This window comes from Podarcis raffonei, chromosome 17 (genome assembly GCF_027172205.1).
Source record: "Podarcis raffonei isolate rPodRaf1 chromosome 17, rPodRaf1.pri, whole genome shotgun sequence".
NCBI lineage: Eukaryota > Metazoa > Chordata > Lepidosauria > Squamata > Lacertidae > Podarcis > Podarcis raffonei.
In genome coordinates, this window is record NC_070618.1 from 3,448,109 (window position 1) to 3,454,053 (window position 5,945).

Genomic DNA, 5,945 nt, shown 5'->3' on the forward strand with positions numbered 1-5,945 from the left:
ATCAATGGGGAAATGGAACGGTGCACAGAATGAAAGCCCTGGTTCTCACAGGGAGAAATACCAGACTTCTGTCACCAAACACCTGAGCTGCAGGCCACTGAGTGCTCTCTCTCTCTCTCTCTCTCTTTCTCTCTCTCTCTCTCTCTCTCTCTCTCTCTCTCTCTCTCTTCAGTGCCTACAGGACACCAACATCCTCTGCTTCTCAGTGGCTCAGTGTCGCCAGAACCTTCTCCTCTTGTTTGAAATCTGTAGGCAGCCAATCAACAACTGCAGAAGGGAATAATCGTTTCCCCAGAGTTCCTTGGTAACTCAAGAGTTTAGAGAAACCTTACTGTAGAAAGAAGAAAAAGGAAAGCGTCAGAAAACAGCTCCATCTCTTCCAGCCTTCTTCCCCACCCCACCCCCCCACCTCGCAGAAATCATTCCCAATTCACCAGCCCACACAATGAGTGTGTATAGCCTAGTGTGCCAAATTGCAGGATCAATTGAACAATGAAATTGTATGTCAGGAGTTCAACCACATGGCAGCCACATGTGCCTCTTGTTACCTGCTCTTTTGCACCCCAGGCCGGGATAATTTCATGAAATATGAAAGTATGTGCTGGGAGGTGGGTGGGAAGGGGAGGGTCCCAGTTTTCTCCCTGCCTCTTACAACTCCCCTGTGCTCTGCAGGAGGCAAGCTGAGCCAGTGCCACAGACAGTGGATTTCATGCACTGCTAAAGGTGGGAGATACACCTGGCCCATGAGGCACAATTCACTGGGGAAGTTCTTCTGTGCAAGTCCCGCTGGCAGAATTGGGAACAGAGCTCCCACTGCTTTCATCTACGTTTAGGCAGGAGAACTTTCCTGGTGAGCTGCACCCCCACCCCCATTAGATTATTAGTGGGTGGGTGTGCCTATTGGATTTTCTGCCTTGGGCATCAAAAAGTCTTGGGCTGTATCTGAACAGCCAGTACTGAAATACCTTGCAGTGGTGGTTCTCAAAGCACTGCTGAGCAGACCCTCATTTCCCTGTGCTTTTCTTTTTTTGCCTTTTCCTGTGACATGACCAACTGGCAGCCTTGCCTACTTGCTTTTCTCCCGAAGAACAGGAGCCTGTGCTGTTGCCGCCTAACGATGCCCTTTCAGCGGTCCTCAGTCCCCGCATGCTGTTTCATTCCTGAGCTCCCACTATAGTTCTGCTCCTCCTCCTCCTCAGTCCTGCCGCACCCCCCCCCCCATTCTTCTCTTGCCATCGGTTATTTCCCACAGCTCTCTGCCAGTGACCCCCTGACCTCATAACCATCATCCACTGCAGTCCTGTCTCTCTACACGCAGCTCAGCTGATAAACCTCAATCTATCCTGACCCATGTCTCCTCAATTTGCCCAGAGTCATGCATTTGGCCTATTTGTTCTTTCTACATGATTGGCTGTAAAATATTCTTCAGCTGCACAGCCTCTCCCTGCCAGTAAGTTTTTTTTTTTGATGCACACATGCAGCCTTCCTGGAATAGTTCCAGAGCAAAGGACCACCCAGGAGACTACAGCCTGGCAGAGGGTACTGGTGGCCAGCCTTGGTTTTTAGAGCTATCACTTAGCTTGACCTTTAAAAAAAGGGGGGGGGAAGCAAATTGCTTCAGTGTCAATTTGTTTCCTCTGAGATAGCTGGAAATTTCATTAACAGTCTATCCATGCTAATTCACAAATCTTGGGAATCACATCATGAACACCTTGGGAACAAGAGGATCAAAGACTGGTAAAAAGATCTACTACAGTACCTTATAATCAGTGTTACTGACCCTGGTTGCTAGCCCGGCCTGGAATCCTGTTTTGCTTGCTTGGTGGTGAGCTTTTCGTACAAGCAATGTTTCCACCCCCCCCCAAACAACAACAACAACAACTTGCAGGTGATGTGATAGAGCCATTACTACCCATCATACAGGCGTTGTTTTTTGCTTCCCATGCTACGGTTTCTGGCTGGGTAGCTTCTGCAGGTTTTTATGATGCTTCAGCATCCGACCATATTTGGGCATCTCAGAAAACTGGCAGGACCCAACAGGGGTGTCAGGTGTGTCCGATCACTGTGCCTGTCACTCGCAATTCACGCTCGGCCGTGCTGATGACAGCGCCGGCCACTGCTAATCTGAACGGCACACGGAGGTCTAGCCGGGTCAGCTCAGCCCGGAATGACAACGGGTTCCCTAAATGCAATACGAACAACACAACACCTTTCCCATAACTTCTGGTCAAGCCTCGCAATACTAAGCTGGTTGGCTAAGACCTCACCCCGCTGCCATCTCCTCCTGCCTTTCCTTACCCTGGGATGTGGGCCTGCCTGGTTCTCGGCAAGCCTTATGCTGGCAGATTTCCACCCCCCACTGCGCTTCCTGTTAAATGCCAGCTCCCACCATCCTAGCCGTCTTTCCATATGGGAAGTTCTGCCTGACTACGGAAACAAGTTAACTCACAAGCTCGTGACGGGGAAGAGGCAGAAAAGGAGGGACTCGGAGGGAGGGCAAGATGACCCAGAAATGAAAAGAGACAATAAAAATAAAGCACAAGGTGGGCATGAGAGAAGAAACCTGGCCGAGGCTGGGCCAGGAAGAGCCCCTGCTGTTGCCCTGTGGGGCTCAAGGGGAAACCAGGAATAATAAAGGTGTGGGGGGATATTCCCCACTGACACATCCTCCCCCCACCGCCACCAAAGCTATATATCCTTCTGTCTTGGGTAGACCTTGGCCTCAACTAAGTTACCATGGTTATTGCTGATGAGGGTAGGCCTGGGGGGGGGGGGCAAGGGTGCCAACTTGAATAAAATACGTGGGGACACAGGTAAGCCACGTCCTGCGAAATTGATTACGAGGTGGACACACACACACACACCATTTGAATGGCAGTGTGTATCAACTTGGGGGCTGCCCCCTCAAATATTTTTGGGGGAGAGCACGAAGGGACCTCGGCTCCTCAGAGTTGGCTCCTATGGGGGTGAGGAGGGGGGTGGGCAGGTAGTAAAGGGGAGAGCGGCACAGGCCTGCCTTGCCCTTTCCTGCAGAAGTGAGGATAGGAGAATGTGGCTGAGGTGGGGCCAAATCACCCAGCCGAGGAGACAGATCGGTGCCCACCAAGTGGCCATGTCCAAGTCATGAGGAGGGAGATGGTGGAAGTCGGGTCCTTGCAGCCTCAGGCAAGCAGGCAGGGGCCTCCGTCCTGGGGAGAAGAGGGTCCCTCTGGCCAGGGTCAAGAGCTGCCCGCTCTCCAGCCAAGGCGAGGCGCGCCGTCCATCGCCCGAAGGCGCGCAAGGGCTCCGAGGCGCCCCTAGGGCAGGCTGGGGACCGCGGCGCGAAACCCAGGCCGCCCCTTCCCCGCGGCCCCGGCAGGGAGGCAGCGAGCTGCGCGAGCTGGTCCATCTTACCTCTTGCCGCTTCTGCTGCCATGGCGACCGGAGCATCCTTTGCTGCTGCTGCCGCCGGCTGCGTGCGTGTCTGCCTGCGGGAGCGGCTGCCTCGCTCGCCAGCCACGCCGCTCGCTCCTGCCCGCATCTCGCCTGGAAGTGGCGGCGGCGCTGGCGAGGGGGAGCGAGGGCGCGCGGGGAAAGGCGGGCGAAGGAGGAGGGAGATGGATGGCAGGCAGGCGGGCAGGCGGGCACCTACCTACCTTAGCTCCCCACCCACCCACCCAAGCGAATCCCGCTTGCGCTTCTGTTAATGGCCGCGGCCCCGGCTCGGCCGCCTGGGCTGGTGCGCGCGTGTCCGTCCCCTCGGCGCGCTCGCTCCCTCCCTCCGTGTCCCCGGGGGAGGTGGCAGCATTATCCCGGCTCAGGGCTGCTCGGGGATTGGAGTCCCTCTCGGGGGAAGAGAAGCAGCGGGAGGAGGAGACAGAGGAGGAGGAGGAGGAGGCGCGCCGTCCGTGCGCCGAGCCCGAGGGCGTTGCGCGCCTCCCATCGCCGCACCGGAGGGGATCCAAAGCGGCCTCGGGCCGGGATGGAGACGCGGGGACGGGCCCGGGGTAACAGGTGTGACGGCGGCAAGTGGGGTGGTGGTGGTGGGAGGACGACGACACGGGACGGAGGCAGGCCCGCGAGAGCGCGCGTCACATCTGAACGGGAGCATAACAGGAGGTGGGGGGTGAATCGTGTAAGGCAGAGGAAGACGAATCAGCCACAGGCGAGAAGAGACGTGCACTGCCACCAGTGGCCTGGGGTTGAAATGTGGGGTGTGCGGTCTTGGGGGTGGATCCGGGGACACGTGTTGGGCTGCTTCGCACGTATCGCGCCTTATCGGCAGGTGTAGACGGTGATGCCAGCGCGCGCTAGCGTCGCCAGAGGAAACGCGGCCCCTGGTGTATCCCCGAGGAGAGAAAAGCCCGTGGGGCGCGGAGGCAGCGCAATTTGGAATGGGAAAGTGGCCTGGCACCTTCGTTTATGTACTACTTTGTGGTGCCCAGAGGAGGCTTTTAATCTGCACTAGCTTTAATCTCGTTTATCGTTGCCATATATATTTCATGCTGCTTTTGTGCTTTGCCGTTGTCTTCTTTTATGGTATTAATGTTTAATCTGTTCTTAACATAGTGGTTAGCCTCCCTGGGAACCCAGTCATATAGGGTGGCCTATAAATACTGGCAATAAATAAATCAAGTGTGGACATCATCTCTCTTCTGTGTAAAACAACAACAACAACCTTATCTGCTTCCAGACAGAGTCAAACTTGCTGTAGTTCTGTAATCTTGCAGCAGTTGCAGAGGCCACCAAACCCAAAGGCAGCGCAAATCAAATGAGGTTTTTATTCCTTTTATTTGGGTTGGGGAAAGGCATTCTGCACTGCCGTTGTCTCACCAAAGCTAGCCCAAAACATATTGCTGCCTGAAGCAAAGCAAAGGATAAATGCAGAAGATAACTGTTGACAGGACGGCATCCTCTGCATCCGAGGGAAGCACTTGAAATTAGGTGCCACAGGGCAGGCTAAGAGGCTGTTGGATGGATTTAGATGAGTAAGGGAGGATATTTTATTTCTTAATTATCCTCCCTCTTTTTCTCACTTGTGTGAGGATGCAAATATGTATTTCAGCGGAGAAAATTACCACTGAAAATTACCATGCACAGCTTATCTTTAGAAGTTTTTAGGACAAGGTTGCGTAACCTTCCAGAACAATTATTATATCTAATAATGCATAGGGAAGACTTGGATCCTCTCCTTTTATATGTCTCCCTCTTAACAAAGAAATCACTCTCAGACAGTTTAAGTAAACCAGAAAAATAGGAGGTTTGCTCAGGTTTCAGCAGGTACAGTGATGAAAACCAGACAGGTGATAATCCTTAAAAGTTACAAAGGTCCATAGTCCAGTTCACAGGCAACCTACCTCATCATAGGTAAGAAGAGGAGTGTGAAGTGACAGGAAGGGATAGAGATTAACCCATTGTCTTTTTCCCGCCACCAGGTTTGGGGATATGACATCATAAGAGTCCTCTCTATACAGTACAGGTTTTGAAACTCCATGGTGCCATTGCTCCTGTTGGTGGCTGTCTAGCAATCATGTCTTTGTGATATGGCTGCAGATCGTTCCACAGTGGCCACAGATCCTTCAACATCCCTGTCATTCCCCACCTCCCAGCACCTGCCACTTGAGGCAGTCATCCCACTCCTAATGATTCCCCCCCACCAATAATATTTATTAAATTTCTTACACATATAACACATACTGTAAAACAAATGAGACAAAAATAAAAAGAACAAGTAAGAAATGAAACAAATACAACAATTCACAACGGGGGGGAAAATATAAACAGTACAGATTAATTAAATAATTAAAATTCCAGCCTCATAAACATATTGCTTGACTTCCTCTAATCCTTCCCACCTGAATTTCCTTGTAACTGAATGTAGCAGTTTTCCAATATCATTATTCAAAAAACAATACTCTATATGGTATATTACACCGGTAAAATTAGCAAAAATGTTTAAGACATGT